Consider the following 21,905-nt stretch of genomic DNA (forward strand, 5'->3'; position numbering starts at 1 on the left):
CTCTCCTCCGCCTGGCTAATAATGCGAGCCCTGCAGCCTCACAGCATGCCCTCCAACGCCTCCAAAGGCTTCCTGTGAGTCCAAGTCCAAGTCCACCAAGATCCGGCCCCATGATATTGCTACCGGATGGCTTGGTGCTCTCCCCGTGTTCGCTCCCCTCCAGCCCCGTGGCTTCCTGCTGCTCCTCCAACAGACCAGGATCCTCACCCCTCCATGCACTCTCCTTCTTCAGGACTCTGTCCTTCCCACTCAAGTCACCAGCCCCCTCCCAGCCCCTCCGGCCCCTGGCCCTGCCTTATTCCCCTTCAGAGCACACACTGTGTCCTTGTCTGTGGTCAGAAAGCTCCATGAGGCTCTGACCCACTCACGGCTGCACCCCCAGCAGCTAGAATGGGGCCTGGCATACTGTAGCACATACTGGTTGAATGAATGAATGAACTAATGAATGAATGAATGAACTCCTTCCTTTACACACCACACACTCCCACTGTTGATGGCTTTATCCCTTTGGGTACGTATGTGTACACATGGTGACACCGCAAGCGTAGTAGTGAGGCAATGTTGGGAGCCAGAATGCCCAGTGCCGCAGCCTCGGTCTGTAAAATGGACAGACCGCCAAGCACGCCAAGATCCCCAACTGAAGGGCCAGCCCTACAGGTGGCCTCCTGGTCAACCACCCTGGCAAAGGAAAGGGCACTACTTCAGGAGGCTGGACCCCGAGACGTGTGGTGTGAGACAGCCATGCAGCCACGGGCCCAGTCTTCTCAGCCTGTATGATGCTTATCTGGGCACGGGTTTTACCTGCATTTCTGGATGGTGTGCCTGAGCCATGGAATCAGCCTGTTCCCCACAATGTCCGGCACATAAGCGGGGGTTACCACCACCCCTCCTAAGAGCTCACACGTATTGTCACCAGGTACCATCCTAAGCACATGTGACAGCTCACTCCAGCCTCACAGTGGCCTCATGAAATAGGCGCTGTTATGACCCCACTTTACAGAAGAAGGAACTAAAGCACAGAGGCCTCGTCCCTGGTGTCTATGGCTGGTTCCATGGTGTGGTGGAAAGAACACTAGATTGAGAGTGAGAGGATGTAGCCTCTGGTCCTGATGTCGGCTGCCAAGTGCTGTGTGAGACTTTGAATCTCTCAGAGCATCTGTGTAAAGTGGCCGTAATTGTAACACCAGCCTGCCCCACATACGGCACATGAGAGCACTTGGTAAATTCATAAAATACGACACAAATGAGTGGCAACTGATGTTATTTAAGGGTACAACGATCCTGGCGATTTCTCAGGTGGTGCTTCCTTTAGGAGGAGGGAAGGGAAAGCCCAGACAGAGGGAGGCACAACTAAAACTGGATACAGTTGTCCCTTAGTATCCACAGAAGGGTTGGCACCAGGACGCCCCAGGGAAACCAAAATCTGCACACGTTCCAAGTCCCTTAGAACCAGCCCCGGGAATACACGGATTCAACCAACGTTGGCTCCCGTAGAATTCTGGATCTAAGGTTGGTTGAATCCGAGTATACAGAAGCTGTGGATACAGAGGACCAACTGTACTCTCTGCAGAGAAGGTCCCGCTGATGAAGGCGGTGATAAGACAGAGCTGCAGGGATCGGGGTCTGTGGAAAACAGCGGTGACATCGGTAATAAACAGGACTCGAAACAAAATTTAAAACCAAGCTAGTTAAGTATACAAAATTATTTAGCACAGCTGCCAATCAACCAATTGCCATTGAAGGGGAAAAGGGATACAATGTGCAAAACTTAACACAGTATTTAAGGGATGAGGTGGAGAGGATTCTTCACTTCAAACGTACTTCAATGCAGTGGTGGCCCCATGTTTTCATTAACATTTTGTAAGTTGTTGAAAACACAACCACACACACTAGTAAGGTATCTTCAATGAGAACCAAATTTCTGTTTTCCAAAACGTCCCCTAAAAGAAACAGCTTCACTTATTCAAGTACCTGCTGCTTTCCATCGACGGTTAATTGTGAGATGGATGAGGTCAAATATTCTTTAGGCCAAGTTAGAACCAGGCTTTGGGGACCTTCACAGAGGCCTGGGAAGGGGGCCGTCCACAGCACATGGAGCCGCCCCAAGACTGTACCCCACCCAAACCCACCCCTGCAGGGCCTCCACCACCACACGTGCAGTCCCAACCCCCAGGCCCACAAGGCCCCCACTACCAACCAGGCGGCAGGCAAAGCATATGGGAAGAGAACGGGTACCACCCACTCCCACAAAAGCCCCTTTTGCTTTAGGACCTTCTAGCCTTTGGGATACCCAGCGATCAAGTCTGGTCACGCCTGAAATAGGCAGGAACGCGGGGAGAGCGGGAGGGAACACTTCCAAAAAGCTGGCTCTGAGAAGGAAAACCCCGATCTGAAAAAACTGAGGGACAGCAAAGCGTGGCCTGAAAGTGGCCAGAAAGAAACTGGAAGCCTTTTTAAAAAGACTTTCCTCCAAAGAGAGTATCTCTGGAAAGGAACTGGGATTCCTGGTTGTCAGGAAGATCATTTTATCATTTGCAGGGTGGAGGGGGGCAGGAAGAGAGGTGTGCGGGCGGGAGGAAGCACCCACAAAGAGCCCGCCCTACGTCCCCTTGTGGGTCCCACGCCCACTGGACACAGACCTAGGAGCAAAAGCAGGGGCAGCAAAACCCTCACAATAGGAGAGACCCTTCTGTACAGGGCAGAGGAGCTACAGGCCCGGGGCGCTGTCCCTAGGAATCAGGAATCCTCTTCAATCGCTAAATTGAAGAGATACCATTATTGAAACCAGCCACACCACCACAGAATAAACTCTCCTCCGAGATCCCAGTCACCTTCAAACTAACCACCAAGATCAAGGTCAGCTTCCCACTGGCAATAAAAGTGAGTCACCCTCACCTCTGCTGCTCCAAAGGACAGAGAAGGCTTTATTTCCTCCCTGAAAACCGCCCTTTATGGGGAAGGTGGGCTCAGTCAAGGCAGCTAATCTGCACAGAGGAAGACCCCCAAGGGCCCCTCGGCAGCCCCAGGCTCCCACCTCTCCGAGAAATGCTGCCACTAATCTTTTAACTCCCCTGGGCTGATTTATTGGTTATTGGTAGGAGGGAGCTGGGAAGGTGACATTCACTGTGGAAAGTTGGCCCTCGCTGAATTTTATGGCTCAATTCTGAGGTAAGTCACTCTGGCCCAGAGAACTGACTCCACGTAGATTTACTAGTTTTAATATTTGTTTGGGGCATTGCAATTAATTGAAAGATGGCTTCTTCCAGTTATTGTTCTGAAATGTGGACCTTGGTCTCCGAGCACTCATTTTTATTGGGCATAATTATGATCATTTGTCTGGAGTCCTCTCTCCCAGGGAACAGAGCTCTCTACAGTTCCAGGCTCGGTTGAGATCCCAACAGCCAGGATCACTTCCTCTTGGGGAAACCCGAACAAGCTAAAGTCCCCCCTACATGTGAGCTTAGGACCCTATAATTTGCTAACCTTGCAGAGGTTATCAGATACGGCCCTGGGGGTTCTGGGGGCTACAGGGAGAGAAGCCAAAGGATGAGTGGAAGATGCTGAGCGTCCCCACACCAGTTCTAGTCATCCGGCCTCCCTCTTTTCACATCAGGCCACCAGTGAACAGCACTGGGCAGTGGGTAAGAACATGAACTCTGGAGCCAGACTGCTAAATTCGAAGCTTGCCTTTGCCACTTATTAGCTGTGTGACCTTAGGCAAGTTACTTAACCTCTCTGTTAACTCTGTCTCAATTTCCTCTAAAATGGGGATGATAATAATACCCATCTCACAGGGTTTTTATAAGGATTAAAATAGGTTGACAATTTAAAAGTACTTGGTACAGTGCGTGGCACAAGTACTAGAAGAATTGATTTATTGGTAAAAGAATTGATTTATTGGTAAATTTATTTGATTTATTGGTAAAGTTATTTGAAGAAAGAACCATGTGTTCTTTGAAATGCGAAGTTTGAAAACCATGTGAAGTTTGAAAACCATTATTCTACACCAGGGGTCTACAAACTTTCTGTAAAGTGCCAGAGGTTTTGTGGGCCATATGGTCCCCGCTGCAACCAGCAAAAGGCAACCACGGCTGTACATAAAGCAACAGGCGTGACTGTGCCTCAGTAAAATGTCACTTAGGAAAACAGGCATTGGGCTGGTTTGGTCAGCAGGCTGTAGTTTGCTGACCCCTGGACTGGACCGAACTCCCTGTTTCACAGATGAGGAAAACAGAGTGAGGAGCTCCAGGCCAGGGCACACGTTAAAATCAAGAGCCCCAAAAGGGAAAGAGAAGTCATCCCCACTGCATTCAGAGCAGACATGCTCACTCTGTGTTTCACCAGTGGAAAAGGACACCCTGAGAAAAACTGACACTGAGGCCATTGCTGTCCATCTACCGTACAACCCTGGGCTCCCTGAAGGTGGGCACGGCGCGGGGTGTCTCCCTAGTCATCTCTGCAGCCCGCTGGCAGCCAGCGCAGGCTCTTGCCACAGAGAGTTGCTCCATGAAGGCCAGTAACTGTGGACAGCCCTGCCTGGGGACCACTCCCACCGCCAAGGCCAAGTGCCTGCACGCCTCTATTTCAGCGAATTCTGGGAGTGACTGATTAAATGAAGATGCCCACATACCTGTGACAAGGGGAAGCCACTTTTTAAAGGACTAGAATATAAAACGGACATTTACTAACTATAACAGTGTTTAAATGATACAAACGGGGTTTTACAGGCATTTCTTTTTTCATCCCCCCCCATAAAAGACTGCAAGAAGATGAACTCTAAACCTCCGTGAAGGTCTGCAAGAAGAAAGGACACTCCTCTCCTGTGAGACCAGTTCCTGTGGTTTAAAACATGGCCCCCACAGGCTTCCCTGGTGGCGCAGCGGTTGCGAGTCCGCCTGCCGATGCAGGGGACACGGGTTCGTGCCCCGGTCCGGAAAGATCCCACATGCCGCGGAGCGGCTGGGCCCGTGAGCCATGGCCGCTGAGCCTGCGCGTCCGGAGCCTGTGCTCCGCAACGGGAGAGGCCACAGCAGTGAGAGGCCCGCGTACCGCAAAAAAAAACCCACAAAAAACCATGGCCCCCAAATCTCTGGCACCCCACCCATCAGGAAATAGGACCTATGTCCCTTCGTCTGGAATCTGGCCTGGGTGACTGCTCCACGGATGGTATATGGAAGAGACACCGAGGATTCCAGGCCAAGCCTTTGGGAAAGCGCAGCTTCGCCTTCCTGTTTCCTGGGACGTTCACTTTTGGAACCCAGCCACATGCCTTGAGAAAGCCCAAGCCGACCCGTGGAGAAGCCCACATGGAGAAGAACCAACAGCCAGCACAACTCGCCAGCCTCAGGAATGAGCCATCCTGGAAGTGGATCTTCCAGCCTTGCTTGAGCCATCTCAGCTGATACCACGTGGAGCGGACAGACGTGAGCTGTACCTATTGAGCCCTACCCAAATGGCAGGCTCCGGAGCAGAATAAAGGATTATCACTGTTTAAGCCACTAGGTTTTAGGATGGTTTGTTACACAGCATAGTAAGGAGAATAGGCTCCTCTTAATTTCAATCATTTGCTCAGGCTACAAAGCCACCTGCTCCCACAGATAACACAGCAAAACATTCTTTTGTTTGTTAGGATTTTGGGGGATGGGGTAGGAATGCAGACCCCAGATTTAATTTTCTGTTATATTAATAAAGGAATGTGATATATAAAATAACAACTATATTTTTGGTCTTTAACCATCCCGGACATACAGCACCTAAAACCCTTGGAATTTGTAAGAGCTTTAAAGGTGTCTTGATATTCATAATAAACCCCTTCCACCACAACTAGGTTTATGTTAATGAGGTGACCTTTGGAAACAGAAGGATGGGGGCTGGCTGCCAGGGGAGCCAACCATGTGATTGGAGGGTAGAAAATTTCAGTCCCACACCTGACGAGAGAGGGGCTGGAGATTGAATCGATATACAATGGTCAATGATATAATCAAGCATGTCTATGTAACGAAGCCTTCCTAAAATCCCCAAAAGATGGGGTTCAGAGAGCTTCCAGGTTGGTGGACATCTGGAGATTTGGGGAGAGTGGTGTATTCCAGGAGGGCATGGAAACTCTGGGCCCTTTCTCCATACCTTGCCCTACGCAGCTCTTCCATCTGACTGTTCCTGAAATTGGTAATCTAACAAGTAAAATGCTTCTCTGAGTTCTGTGAGCTGCTCTAACAAATTAATAGGACCCAAGGAGCAGGGTCATTGAAAGCCAGTCAGAAGCATAGCATCTGAAGTTTGGGGGGTGCGGGGGGGGTCTAGACATAGGACTGAGGCCTTAACCTGTGGGATCTGATGCTGTCTCTAGGTAGGTAGTGTTAGAAGAATTGAGTTGAATTGTAGGACACCCAGCTGGTGTCAGAGAATTGCTTGGTGGTGTAGAAAAGCCCCAGGTGGTGTAGAAAACCCCCATACACATTGTACTGGGAGCAGGACTGTGAGGGGCTAAGATATTTGGGGGGAAAGGAGAAAGAGAAAGTAGGTCTCAGGAGGATCTGAAGAAAGGACAAATATTTTTATTAAAAAAGAGAATTTTGAAATTGCATGAGCACATCAACAAATTTGAGAATGAGACCTCAGAGTCCCGATGTAGATGTAAGATGACAGGTGGGAGAAATCCTGATTTCAAATATTCAAATGCACATCCTGATTTTGGGTTCAGAAAATAGGGTCACCATTGCTCACAGTATGGAAGAGAATATGCTGGCCTAAAGATGTTGAGTCCGGTGTTACAAGTGACTGCCTCAGCTTCAACATAACTCTTCTAGATAATCGGAATTTACTCAAATGCAGATAGTAAAACTTTGTCGGGTTCATAGGATGGGCTAGCTCTAAAATGCACCCCTTAGTTAACCTTAGACAAGAGTATTTATCACCGGTTGGAGAAAGGATGTCAGACAGAACATTCTTTATTGCAGCACATTTGATGCTAAGATGATCTTTCTGACAATGAAATATATTAACCTTCACTGTGCTGAAGTTATTCAGGTACCAATTAAGAAGTTTCTGGTCAGCAAAATCCTGGATAATATAAGTTACTATTTAAAAGTCTAAATTTGCTTTTGAAAGAGACCGGACACTATATAAAAGGATTCTTTGCCTTACAACAATATCTACTTAGGTTGTCTTTAGGTAATGACCACCTTTCATGAATCCAAATTACAATCACATGTATAGAAGTTTCGTTTCTAAGTTTCAATACTTAGAAACCCGCGTTTGTTACATGAAAAGACGTAGCCTTGGGCTGAAGTCGGTCATGTATTATTCAGAACTCACCCAGTGCCGAGTGACAGAAGCCCAACCCAAACTTGATTTTGGCAGCATTTCCCAAAATTCACCACCTTGGAGTTTTCTGTCATGGCTGGGTACCAGGTATAATGCTATTATTGACTTTGTCTTGACTTTTTATTAAACTAAGCTTCCTGCTAAGCAATAATGAAATCACAAGTTCCATGTACTAGTTATGTTTTCTTTCTTTAATGCACATTTAAATGAAGACGCGGCTTTAACTTGTTAACTTGTTCCTAGATATTCGACTGAAAATCAGCCTATACTCCCCATCAGTGGTCTGAACACAGTACTTAAAGGCAGAGGAAGGAGGTTTACTGAATGCAGAACCAGCCCTTAAGTTGTTTTCTCACTGATGAGTGTGGTATGTGACCTTGGCCAAGTCACCTAGTTCTTCTTGCTCCAATGCCCCCATTAGAAGAAGCGCATTAGCCCTGCCCACTCCCACTCCTCATAAGAGCACCGGTGGCGGGGAGGTGGGGGGGCGGTAATAACCCCTGGTTTTGCTGACAACCGCCCATCCATAGCGGTCAGGGCACTCAAGGTGTCCTCAGCCACTGGGATCTGAAGGCCTCTTCCCGGCCATCTGAATGCTGGAGCCAGAGAGCTTCGGCTTCCTAGATCTATGGAGGTCATGAGCAGGCAGCTGAGTAACTGGGAACTTTGAAAGACACTCACCTGCTTTTCTGGTTTTAAAATCTATTACAGATACCTTAAGTAAACTTAGCTCTAATGAGGTAACTAAAATCATTAACACCCTGTGGGGATAAACCAGGGGCTGGGCTGCCAGAGGATTAAAAACCAGGGCCCTGAGATGGTCCACAAGCAGCCTGGCCAACCTCATCCTTGCTCTTACTGCGCTGTTTTCAGGCTGCAGAATCCGAGAACCAGGCCACCACCCTCTCCTCACCCTCACCATCACCTGCCGCCTACCTGGGTCTCATGGGAAATGGAAACAAGGCTAAAGACGCAGAGGTCTTTGGCTCAACATGGGATCTTCTAAGGTGTGCTGCCCCCGTGGTTGGTTTCTCTCTGGCATGAACGAGACTGCAGTCAAGCTAGAGGGAGAAAGCACATCGTATCACTTACCATCAACCCTTTCCCCACACCCTCTGGCTGATATAACTCAAAGCCCACATCCTTAAAAGACCTAGAAGGGTGTCTGGCACGGGGTGGGGATAATTTCTACCTTACTGGAAAAAATTAATTTTATAGGGAAGGAGCAAACTGTCAAACCATAGGTCCGAATGGCCAGATCAGGTAGATCTAGAGCTGCTACCTCAGGTGTGGGCAAATGCCGAAGACGACAGCACAGGGATTCCTCCTCCCCTACACCAGTCCATGCTGAGGATATACTCCCTGCCTCAGAGGCCTGGCACTAGGAACCTCAGAAGGAGACAATCAGGGACGCTAGATAGTATCTCATCCAGTCCCTGAGGTCGCCGAGGAGAAAACATCCAGATGCAAAGTGACTTGCCCAAGTCATTCATGGCAGACGTAAGACCAGTGACTTTCCCAGAATGCCACAAGAGGACCTCAGCATAACCTGTCAGTCCCCGTGTGTGATGGTTAAGGCACAACACTCAAAATAGCAAAACAGTCTATGCCGCTTATTAGCTGTGTGACCTAGGGTAAATTACTTAACCTCTCTGTGCCCTCATTGTCTCATCTATAAAATAGAAGGCTAATTAAGATAACACATGGAAAGTGCTCACGAAGCACTTTAACACAGTAATACGTAACAAATGTTAGGTTTTTAAAGTTATTATTGGATTGCCCCAGGGTTTCAGCAGAAATACCACCTGTTCAATCCCTGAGGTGACAGACATCCACCCCCACCCCACCCCCAAACACAGCAGCTCACAGTGCAGAGTCCAGGTTCTGCAGTCACATAGGCCTGGATTTGGAGCCTGGCTTTCATAACAAAATAGCACAAACTGGGTGGCCTAGACAAGAGAAATTTATTTTCTCATAGTTCTGGACACTAGAAGTCTGAGATTAAGGTGTCAGCAGGGTTGGTTTCTTCTGAGCCCTCTCTCCTTGGCCTCATAGATGGCCACCTTCTCCCTGTGTCCTCACATGGTTGTCTCAGGTGTCCTAGTCTTAATGTCCTCTTCTTTTAAGGATTCCAGTCATATTGCATTAGGGCCACCCAAAGGACCTCATTTTACCTTAGTTACCTCTTTAAGGGCCCCATCTCCAAATACAGTCACATTCCAAGGTCCTGGGGGTTAGGACTACAACATACTTTTAGGGGGGATACAATTCAACCCGTAACAGCATGGTGGATTACCTTTCTTCCTCTTTAGGAAAGGAATATGTAGAGACTCACAAATCCTTATCCAGGGCACTGTGCTGTGCACACTGAACTGGTTTGGAATCTGGAGAGATGCCCAAAGTGAACAAGTACCTCCCCTCATTCTACAAATACTCATTTTGCTTTAAAAAAGATCTGCTTTCCTGGAGCAGGGACCCTGTGGCAAGCACTGCCCTAGCCCTATGGGAAATCCACAAGTGACTCAGACCAGGATATGATCTTCAAGGTGCTTATGATCTCAGGGAGCAGATCAGGCAAGAACCCAAGGAAGGATGGGAGTGATGCAAAGGGCTAAGTGTGCTAAAGATGTACAGACCGAAGGCTGGGATGGAAGAGGAGGACAAAACTGACCATACAAGCAGAGTATAGAAGAGCCCAGAGGGCACTTATTCGCTCCAGGGGACTGCGTGGTCTTCCCTTGGCCTGAGCTCTTTGTTTGTATCAACAGAAGGGGATGATGGTTTGGGGAGGGGAAGATGGTGTCTCCCATAATCTTCCCGTGGCCTACATTCCCCACGGCCAGAGTTCTCAATTAGCAGGGGCAGGAGAACTGACTCTGCAGGATCCAAGGTGTCCAAGCCACACTAAGAAGCAATTTCCTCCCTCAAACCCCACAGCTGCCAGCACAAGTGACTGCTGTCTGTCATGGACCAGCCAGAACCTCGGCCCCTTAGGTATCTCCGGTCCTGCTGTCAGGGCCACCACCAACATAGGTTCCGTCCCTCTCCCTCCCTCTGGACAACTCTGTCTGCTCGGCTTCTCCACCTGGCCCCGGGGACCGGAATGCAGAGGGGCCACTGGGGGAAGCGGACATAGAACCTACCTAAGACCACACAAAAGACCTCCACGAGACACCTAGGGTCCTACACTCCCATATTACCTATAGGTTAAGAAATAATAATTACTAGAAAAGGCAGGATTATAGTGAAAGAAAGAAGAGTAGTTGCCAGGGCCCAGGGGGTAGGTTTGTTTTCCTTATACTTCAATTATATAATGAGAAATTATTTTATAAAAAAATATATCTCAATAAAGCTGATATATCCCCAAATGAATAAGTAAAATCACAATGAAACTCGGTGAGGTAAACAATCATTGCTTACCTACCCATGACCCCCCTCTCCACCTCCTCGCAGGCACTTCTCCCTCTTGCTATAGATGAGGCAGAAAACACCAAAACTTGCTTTATCAGCCTCCATGGTGAGGTATCGACCCATTTCTCTTCAATGGAACTTGATAGTAAATTCTAGCAGGGGGATTCTGGGCAAGGTTTTCATGCCTGATACATTAAGACACAAGGATGGTACAGCCTCTGTGGAAAATGGTATGGAGGGTTCACAAAAAAACCTAAAAATAGAACCACCATGTGACCCGGCAGTTCCACTCCTGGCTATATATCTGAAAAAAACAAAAACACTAATTTGAAAAGATACATGCACCCCAATGTTCATAGTGATATTATTTACAATTGCCAAGATGTGGAAGCAACCTAAGTGTCCATCAACAGATAAATGGATAAAGAAGATGTGGCATACACATACACACACACACACACACACACACACATACACACTGGAATACTATTCAGCCATTAAAAAGAATGAAATTTTGCCACTTGCAGCAACATGGATGGACTTGGAAAGACAAATACTGTATGATATCACTTATATTGGAATCTAAAAAATACAGCAAACCAGTGAATATAACAAAAAAGAAGCAGACTCACAGATACAGAGAACAAACTAGTGGTTACTGTGGGGAGAGGGAAGTGGGGAAGGGCACTATAAGGACAGGGGATTAAAAGGTACAAACTATTATGTATAAAACAAATTAAAGGATATATTGTACAACATGGGGAATATAGGCAATATTTTTAATAACTATAAATGGAATATAACCTTTAAAAATTGTGAATCACTATATTGTATACCTGTAACTTATATAATATTATATATCAACTATACTTCAAGTAGAAAAAAAAATTTTTTTTAAGACACAAGGAGAAACTCACCTTCCTGCCTGCCTTCCAATACAGTTATGTGAGAATGTGATGTGTGGAGCAGTGGGAGCCATGCTGTGACCATGAGGGGTCAAGCCTGAGCCAGAGGCCAATGTGCTGTAAATGGTTGCCTGGAAGGTTAGAATGAGTCCTTAAAATTATCACTGACCCACTGAATTAATCAACTTTAGAACCCCTACATTCAGACTTCTGGCTAGATAAGTCTATAAACATCTTGTTTTTTAAGCCACTGTTAGTCTAGTGCTTTTACCTGTAGCCAATAACATCCTACAAACCAGGTGGTTTTCATCTCCCCAAACTTCCATCTCCAACCCCAACACTGAGATCATAGTGAGATATATAAGATAGAATCTTGTGGCTGTAAACTGAGACCCATCAGAGTTCTCAGTCCACAGTCCCCACAGATAAAGCTTTCCTCTCTAGCCCCAGAAAAACAGGAAACAGATGCCAGTTTCTCTTGCAGCCAAGCCCCTCCCCTCCATTAGGTCTACGTGTGTCCTGTAGCACAAAGGACTGATGACACATGCACTCGCCCTCCCTGGCTCATGTGGCCATAAGCCCCCATTTGCCCAGGACAGTCCCGGTTTATATCTGTGTCCTGGCATGATTACTAACGGCACTCCCTGTCACTCTCAAAAGTGCCTCCATTTGGACAAAAAATTATAGTCATCCTACTTCTGGCTGCCTCAGCACACTTTTTTTTGCTCTTTACCCAGTACTTCTCACACCACACAAACGTGGCCATTCTGTCTTCCCCACCAAGATGAAGACAGGAAGTAGGGACCCTGCTAGGTTCGTCTGAATTCCTCTGACCCACTTCAGGCATCTGACGCATGTCCGCTAAACCAAACCAAATGTTAACGGAGGTAACAGGCTTAGGGTAAAAGGTTTGAGGCAGGGCCTCCCTGGTGGCGCAGTGGTTGAGAGTCCGCCTGCCGATGCAGGGGACACGGGTTCGTGCCCCGGTCCGGGAAGATCCCACATGCCGCGGAGCGGCTGGGCCCGTGAGCCATGGCCGCTGAGCCTGCGCGTCCGGAGCCTGTGCTCCACAACGGGAGAGGACATGGCAATGAGAGGCCCGCGTACCGCAAAAAAGAAAAAGGTTTGAGGCAAACCAGTAGAATGTGAGCATAAAGAACAATTTTGGGAAGGAGAAGAGGAGAAACTGGGTACTTTCCCAGAATCCCTGCCCTTCACCACTGGGCCCTGTCAGGAGCGCACATCCGGGTATCCAGCTGGCTGATGCAACCTCGCAACAAAGGCAACTCATGCTCCTCATAACACAACACGGCACCTGTCAAATATATGAACGTCACAGATGCCAGCCAACCTGTGAATGCAAAGGATTCCTCAAAGAGCCCGGGGCCCTGTAGACAGACACCAGTGGGACTCCTGGACCACACATGTAGTGGCCATCCAAAGCCACAACAGGTCTGAGGTTTCAAGTTTCCAGGGGAGATTCTTCCCCACCCCAAATCCAGGCCAAGACAGACAAGCTCCCCCCTTGCATGCTGGGAAAAACACTGTCATTGTCAACACCGTCCTGTTTGGTGACACAAGATGCGGATTGTCCAGCAGGCCACCTTCTTGATCTCCTGGTTCAAACTTGTAAGCATCTCAGCAAATGACCCATGAATACGGCAAAGGCCTGTGGGTTCTCAGCTCGTGGTGAGATCATGACATTGCCTACCCCAGAGGAAGGCCCTATAAGGGAATAGCACAGGAATGCCTGCCCCACCCACTCCCGGATGGAACCACACACATTCTTTCTGAATAACTTTAGGGCTCAATTGTCACGACTACAGTAAGGCATTTCCCCGGCTCTGCTGCCCTTTCTCTCTCCCTCACAGAATTTACTTTTTTTTTTTTGAAACCCCACATTTGTTTGTTTATTTATTTTTGGCTGTGTTGCATCTTCGTTGCTGTGCGAGGGCGCTCTCTAGTTGTGGCAAGCGGGGGCCGCTCTTCATCGCGGTGCGTGGGCCTCTCACTATCGCGGGCTCTCTTGTTGTGGAGCACAGGCTCCAGACACGCAGGCTCAGTAGTTGTGGCTCACGGGCCTAGTTGCTCCACGGCATGTGGGATCTTCCCAGACCAGGGCTCGAACCCGTGTCCCCTGCATTGGCAGGCAGATTCTCAACCACTGCGCCACCAGGGAAGCCCCAGAAGTTACTTTTATTTAGTAACACATACCGACAACACCTAGCACTGTACCCAGTACCTAACAGACACTCAATAAACGTCAGCTCCCTGCATCAGATTCCTGAGTCACTCACTTACAAACTGAAATGTATTCTGGGTGCTGGAGGAAGGAACTTGCTTCTCTAGTCTGGAATCTGAAAAGCACTGAGCCAAAGCTTCTCAGAACTTCTGCATCACAGCCAGCTCAGCAAACCTTACATCTCATCTTCAAAATCTCCCTCTTTGCTAAGGAAGTTAGGATGGAAGTTGGCTGGATTCTCACAGAATCTTAGCTCGACAAATTAAGGCCCTTCCAGCAAAAGCGAGCAAGATGGTGAAAGGCCTCCAAAGCATCTCTCACCGCAGCCCATGGCCGAAGGGGCGATGGGTGGAAATAGCCGGGCAGTGCCTGAGGCTCACAGGAGGCCTTCCAGCTGCAAAAGCCTTCTAATGAGGGAAGGCACTGCCTCGTGAAGCCACGTACTCCCGGCCACGGGAAGCCTCTGAGCGAGTGCTGGTGGAGACAGGATTCCCACACCTGGTAGGAGACCCACTTGGTGACCTCTAAGGTGTCTCCCAAGTTTGAAATTCGAGGTACTCAAGCCTCTGGGCTTAGGACAGATGATGTGGCACACAGTCTGGAGGGACCCGGAGCTGCTGGAATCTGCACAGCCGCCCTGAGGAGGAACCTGGACAGACGCCTTGTCTGTAAAGACCTGGCCTGAGTCAACAGCAGGGGAGAAGGTCTGACCTTCCTGGACAGGCCCGTCTGCAGGTTTCTGCTGAGAGATGAAGCCCTCGGGCAGGTGCAGCCCTTCTCCACAGCCATGCGCACGCCCTCAGCAGTGTATAAGTGTCATGAAGGCCCTTTTCAAAGGTTCCTGCCAAGGTCTCTTTCTCCTTCTCCTCACTCAGCCCCCCCCCATCCCCCCGGGTCCTGCAGCATCTCTCCAAGGTGGAGACCCAAGTCAGTGAAGGGTGAAGAACCCCAGAATCTTCCCAGCACTCATGAGACCCTGGAGCCCACAGGCAGGAAGACCCCGGCCCCCAAAGGCTTTAATGTGGTAATTCCCTGGGGACTCCTGGACCACAAGTGTAGTGGTCATCCAAGGCCACAACAGGCCTGAGGTTTCGAGTTTCCAGGGAAGATTCTTCCCCACCCCAGATCCAGGCCAAGACGGACAAGCTCCCCCTCTCCCGCTTCCATGCCACTGGGTGGACGTCTATTCCATCCTCTCTCCAAGCCTGCACACCTTTGCAGGGGCCCGTTTCAGGCAGGGCCCTCCATGCCAACTCCCAGTCTCACCTTGGACCCTGGAGGAGGCAATGCCAAGGGCTCAGCTGCCTTTGGTTCTGAGACCCCTCAACACGCCCACAGCCAAACTCACCCCCAGGCCTGGCCTAGCGTCAGTGCAAGCTTACACTTTTGAGTTCCCTGGGGATTTCTCTTACGTTAGAGGAGCTCAGCTCTTCTTTGAAAGGATGCTAGTTATATTTCATACAGCATTTCTAGGTGCTTGGTAGTTGGAAGGTTTTCGAGATTTTTACTCCGCTATGATACTAAAAATATTCCAAATCAGTGTTGGAATCCCCTCTTTGGACTTGTTCACGGGAACCTTCTCTGGCTGACCTCACCCCACACCCCAAACAACAAACTCTGGCCACATCCCTGCAGATCCAAATACGCAGGATGAACACCTACTGTGTAGGTCCGAGCACTCAAAAATGAAAAGACTGGCACTCTGCCCAAAACACAGCAGCCCTGTAAAAATGCGGCATGGCAGGAAGAGAAGTACCAGCAGGCCTCTCGCATTTAATGTGCAGCCCACTCTTTGTCCAGGTTATTCCAGATTTTTAGTGGTTTCATATTTCCACATCTTGTCTCCCAACTAGACTGCCTTCTCCTGGGCAGAGGTCCAGGTCTCCCCTGCCCTTTACTTACGCCCTGAGGGCTTGGGAAGGGCTCTGCTAACCAGGGATGTTAAAAATGACAAGGCCTCTCCCCTAACTCACTTGAAGGCTTCCAGCTGAAGCGCGCTCCTGGCTGTTGCTGGATCCTGCCAGCCGGGCCTCCAGCATGACACAGCATCCCCGCCTGGCTTCCCTGACGACAGGGGCCCGGCGTGACAAAGGATTCTCTGACAATGGGAGGAAGAGGTCTTCTTATTGTCTACAGCAGTCCCCACGGCAGTCACGTTCAGCAGCAGACCATTCCCCACTCCCAGAACTGTAGCTCCTGCCCACATCTCCTCCTCAGGCTTCTCCCATGAGCACTGTATTGTCTGCAAGACAGCTCCACTGGATTACCCTACCAGCCATTCAAACTCACCATGGCTAACATTAAACTCACCACAATCCTTCGCACCCCCACCAGAGCAGACCTGCTCCAGCCACCAGAAGGGCACTGCCCGGTAAAGGCCGCCATCCACTGAGTCCACAAGGCCAGAAGCCTGGGAGTCACTGGGACTCCTCCCTTATCCCCCAAAGCTAAGCAATCGCGGCCGACTTTACTCCCCAAACGTTTTTAATACGTGGCCTTCCCTCCTCCCCATATGTCTCGTCCCCTGGGACCTGAACGCTGCACGGAGCTGCTTGTTGCCTCATCAGCCCAGAGGCCGCCTCTGGCTCCCAGTCATGCTCCCTTCTGGCCCACGGCCGAGTGCCTCGACTCTGCTTAAAGCCCTGTCCTCCATGCTGAAACGTGACATCCTCAGCCAGGCTCACAAGCTCCTCAGAGCGGGGCTCTGTATGCCTCTCGGCCATGTGCTTGACTGCCCTGGGGCAGCCCCTTCCTCCACCAGGCAGCCTCGGGCCTCCACGCCTTTCTGCCCACATTCCTTCCCCCTGAAGGTCCTTCTCCGGTCTCTTCTCCTGGCTAATTCCTTTTCATACATTCAGATTCAGATCCTGCATCATCTCCCTTAGGAAGGCCTCTCTGATCTCTGAGGCTACAGCAGGTGGCCCTTGTCTGGAAGGCAACTTTCTCCAGCACTGCGCTCACCACACATGCTGAATTTAACTGTTTAAGTGCCTGCCTCTCCCGCGAGACAGTGGGTTCTTTGAAGGCAGGAGGGCTGTGCCTGTTCACGGTTGCAGCCCCAGGGTGTAGCACAGAGCTGGCCAGAGAAAGAGCCCAGTCACTATGAGAAGCCCCGTCTGACTGCGGGATCCACCCAACCTCCTTGGTTAGCTCCACCCCGGACCAAACACACACAATTTCCCCTTCACCCTTTTTGGGCCACGGTCCCAACTGAAAACCTCTGCCAGGTCTGCCACAGCCCCAGACCTACCCTCAAATTCACCTCTTTCATGAAATCATCCCAAACTGGCCCCAGTCCACATATCACTGTTATGATAACTGCCTCCCATACTTTATCCATCCCGCCCCCGGGTAAGTTAGCATTTAGGTCTGGCGCCATGGTTGGACATAAGCCAGCAGTGGATATCATGGAGAAGGAGCTCCAAAAAGAAAAGAAAAGAGAAGAAAGAAGCAGTCCCAAAAAGTTCGAGGTCCTCCACTCACACAAGTGCAATGATGATGTGCCGTGGTGGACCACGTCAACTAAGGACACCAGATTTGATCCCTGCTCTACTACTTACTGGTGACTGCGGCATGGCAGTAACCATGGAGGCTCAGTTTCCCCATCTGCAAAATGGGAATAACAACAACAGCCTCACAGGGTATTATAAAAAGCAGATGAAATAATTTGTGTGAAATAGTTCATAAACTGCAAAGCCAAATCAGGTGTAGGGTATTATGCTAGTCTCCAGTGCCAGCCAACCCCCTATCCAACTCCACTACCCCCACCCCCAGTAGTTCTTCTCCTTACTTGAGTCAGGTAAGAATCAAATGAAATATGTGGATCCTCCTCCTAGAAAAATGCAGGTACATAACGGCTTTGCAAACCCTTTCAGGAGGTTCCTGAGGACCCTGCCATGGAAAAGGAAAGCCACAGACCAAACTTAAGAGCACTGGAAGGCCCCAAGCATAGACCTCTCTCCCAAATGTATGCTCTCATCCAGATTCCTGGCGGCCAAAGATGAAAGATAGGGCAAGGAAGGCCAGGTTTGAAGGAAAGCAATCTCAAGACTAAAAGACGAATTCCGGGGCCTTTCCTGGAACCAAAGGGAAAAAAAAAAAAAAGATGCAGAGTTTTCACTCTTTGGGAAGTAAGAACCCCACTTTTTTTCAGGAAGCATCACAGTACAGAGAAAGAAGATTAAATAGGGCATCAAATTTTAGAAGTTCATGTTCCACTCTGCCAAGGGCTCCCTGTGACTTTGGGCAAGTCATTTCACCTCTCTGGGCCTTGGGGTCTTCAGCTCATCAACAAGGCCCTTCCCAGCTATGGGTGCCTAGATCTGAGGATGTGTCTGTTCTCACTCTGTTCTGAACCACAGCTCTGGCCGGAGATTAATTCAGAAACAACAGGCAGCTGTCGATAGTCAGCTTGGGGGTAATTCTGAGAGAAGACCACCATCACAGCAGTGCCCTAAGTTAAACTGCACGCAAGGGGAGGCAGGAGGGCACAAGAGCAAAGCCTGCATGTTAGCAGCTGAGCTCAGGTGACCAGCGAGTCAGCAGCGAGGCCCAGAGGTAGAGGATCCCCCTCAAAGAGAACACCAAAAGGGGCTGCCACTTTATTGGGTAAGCTATGCAGAAATGCCATCAGGTTTGGAGAATTGCCCAAAACTGCAACTTGCCCGTCTGTTTTGTACCTCCTGTTCTTTCTCTGGGCTCAGGATTCTCTCCCCATCCCAACCACCACCTCCTGCTTCCTCCTCCATCATGTGAACTGCAAACAACAGAACCTTAAAACAAGGGCAGTGAATGCAGGGGACACGGGTTCGAGCCCTGGTCCGGAGGATCCCACATGCTGCGGAGCAACTGAGCCCATGCGCCACAACTACTGAAGCCCATGCACCTAGAGCCCGTGCTCCACGACAAGAGAAGCCACTGCAACAAGAAGTCCGCGCACTGCAACAAAGAGTAGCCCGCACTCGCCACAACTAGAGAAAGCCCGCATGCAGCAACGAAGACCCAACACAGCCAAAAATAAATAAATAAATGAAATTTATTAAAAAAAAAAAAAACAACGAAACAAGGGCAGTGGACCCCAAAACTGAGATGAAATTGGAAAACAGTGTCAAGGACCCGGGAAGTGAGTTGGAGGATGAATAGATTAAAAAGCAGACTCATATTAGAACATATCCATAGACCTGTGAGACAGAAACTACTAAACTCAGGCAAGGCCTGAGTGAGACCTTGACCAAAGCCACTGAAGACAGCCTATCACAGCCCATCACTGTCCAGCAGAGCTGGGGCAGGAGCACAGAGAACAACTTGTCAGTTCTTCATTGCTCAGCAGACTAAACTGTTGGTTGGCTTCAGGGTCATCTCTCATGAGCTGCCTAACCTCTACAGAAGGACAGACCTCTAGGGCTCACCTGGGAGGTTCCAAATAGTTTGAAGTTCAGAGCAACAAGGCTCTTCTTCCTCTGTTGCTTCCTTCTGCATTTGCTGTAGCACAGGGACTCGCATTATGAGTCCCTTGCAACCAACATATGTGAAATTGACTAAGTCCCAGGGCGAGTGCTTTAAAATATTTATGATTTGTTCCCTCCTGCAGGCTCTGAATCATCCGTTTTCTGCACTGCAAATTAGCTGTTTCTGCGATCCTATCTTTGTGTGCCCCAAACACAGCAGAGTACCTAGACTACAGAAGGTGCTCAACAAACATCTGCTGGACTTAAAATCTTACATTTATCTCCACAGCTAGAAGACGGTTTTGCCAGGCAGGGTCACTATGTTAAATTTTCTCTGTAAGCACTTCAAGATACACAAACATGTTGGTGTTCAATACATATTTGTGAATGAATAGCTGATTATCTGACCAAACCTAATAACCCTCCAGGCTCTGTCTGAGAACCTTCATGTGCGAGAACTCGGAGAAATACATACAGTTACGTAGGAGCTCTTTGTTCTTTTCAAGGCTTCCCCAGCCCTGGAGATGGAGGGGGCAGGTTCCTGGGTGGTTTCTCAGGAGTTATACTTTAAACCCATGGTTTTGGAACCAGTAAGTAAAGAATAAACCTTAGATTCAATAAAGACCCCACGAACACACCCATATGAACACAGGCATGTGTTGCAGACACATACATCCATATGTATTTATTACATGCAGGTATACATACTGCATGTATCAAAGCTGACGACCATTCACCAGCAGTAAATTATCAGATGAGTGATAACAACAGCAATGCAGACTTCTGTTCTTTAATACTTATTCTCATTAGGACTGATAGCAAACCAAGTGTTTTCTGACAAAGAATAAATACCATAATTTACTCCCTTTCTTGGGTTCAGTATTTCCTGAGGTGCCAAGACCTACACTTTAAGGTGGTCACTATTTAATTAAAAGCCATAGTCTGAGAAGTGAAATCACAGAAACGCCTCAGGCAAGTCACGTCAGTTTTTGAGCCTCAATGTGCTATTCTGTAAAATGGGGTTAATATCCCCCTACCTCATGGGACCCTCTTAATAAATGCAATGATGCGGTGGGGGACTGCCCAGTAAAGTCATACAAACATATTGCTATTCTAGCAATCTCTTAATCACTGATGACACCGTATCCCAGAATGCGTTACAAAATTACTGCTCCAAGCGCACATTATCCAGGACAGACACTTGACACAGCAGATGAGTTGATCTGTGTGTAAATCGAATCCTGTGTCAAATACTCTAAGGGAGTGTATCCTGTGAGGGACTGGACATCTTCTAACGTCTGCTCGGTGCGTTCTGTTCCACTATGATTGGGTTTTCTCGCACGCCAGGCAATTTTCTCGCGCGGTCCCAGCATGCTCATACCGGGATCCCTGAGGTTTACGGCCCAGACCCGGAGCTGGACAGGAGGAAACAGGCCGGACAGCCTGCGGCCCCTCCCCGCCCTCTGGGCGGCTCCTTCCTCTCTCCTCCAGCTCGGGCGGTCAGCGGCGCTCGTGCTGTGTCACTTTCGCCATCGGGAGCCTCCAGCCGCCGCGGAGCCCGCAGCTCCAGCGGCTTCCTCCCTTTGCGCGCGGGCCCCTAGCCTGGGAGATAATCTCCGGCCGCAGAGACCCAGCGCCGAGCGGACAGAGCCGGCAAAGGCATGCGGCCGGCTGGGCACCCGGCAGCGGCGCAGGAGGCAGCGCGGGGCTGGGCCCGGGGCCGGTCAGGCCGGACAGCCTTTGGCCCCCACTGTCTCCAGGTCGAAAAATTGGGAGGGGGTGCGCAGAGCGCGCTGATTCTCTCCAGGATCTGCGAAGGCGGCAGCAGGCGCGGGCACGAGCACCCACAGAACGCCGCCGGCCAAGGGTCAACCGAGGGGCGTGGGGGGGGGCAACGCGCGAGCGCCCGCGGCTCCTCCAGGCCCAGCCAGACCAGCCCCCGGCGCCACCGAGTAGGTGGACAGTCTGCCGGATCAGGGGGGCGTCGGGACGCGAAGGGAGGGTTACGCAACCCCAGGGTCTCCCCGGGCCCCCAGCCGCACGACTCCCCTCTCCAAGTAACCCAGGCGCGAGCGCGGACACACACACCACTACGAGCCCTGGCGGGACCGATACCCCGAGCGATCTGGGCCCAAGCGCGTCCCCACGACGCCGCGGTCTGCGGTCCCCGCCCCCCCACACACGCCAGAGCGGTGTGTACATACACAAACAGCTGGGCGCGGGAGGCGACGCCTCACCCCCCGGGTGGGAATGCACACCGCGCCGCCAGCCACCCCTCCCCTTTACACGCCGCAACCCCCTCTCTGCTCACACCTGCCCCCAAACCCCAACCCTGAAAACTCCACGAAACCAAACAGCCAACGCCGCCCACAGGAGGGCCTCAGACTCCCGACTGTCATTTAACGTCAATGGAGAGACGTACCCAACTCAGATGCGCGGTCCCCGGGACGCCTCCCTCAGATGCACCCAGGCTCCAGCATCCGGCCCTCAGGGGCAGCACAGCTCCGCCGCAGACAAGCCACCGCTCCCCCTGCCCGCCGCCCACCCCCACACCCCCACCACGGCAGGCGTCCGGGA

The 21,905-nt window shown here is 50.1% G+C and overlaps 1 protein-coding gene across 7 annotated transcripts in view; it reads right to left on the reverse strand.

Moving 5' to 3' along the window:
- CTIF (cap binding complex dependent translation initiation factor) overlaps nucleotides 1–21,905 on the reverse strand; it is a 304,577-nt gene that overhangs the window by 281,535 nt on the left and 1,137 nt on the right. Inside the window, exon 1 of one of the 7 annotated variants that reach the window (XM_060170356.1) lies at nucleotides 21,751–21,838. The exons of the other annotated variants lie outside the window; for them this stretch is intronic. The gene's annotated coding sequence lies outside the window, so the exon portion shown is untranslated. Of the gene's footprint in view, nucleotides 1–21,750; nucleotides 21,839–21,905 lie in introns of those variants that run through there. 7 annotated transcript variants of the gene reach the window in all.

The sequence above is a fragment of the Lagenorhynchus albirostris genome, chromosome 14 (assembly GCF_949774975.1).
Source record: "Lagenorhynchus albirostris chromosome 14, mLagAlb1.1, whole genome shotgun sequence".
In the NCBI taxonomy this organism is placed as follows: domain Eukaryota; kingdom Metazoa; phylum Chordata; class Mammalia; order Artiodactyla; family Delphinidae; genus Lagenorhynchus; species Lagenorhynchus albirostris.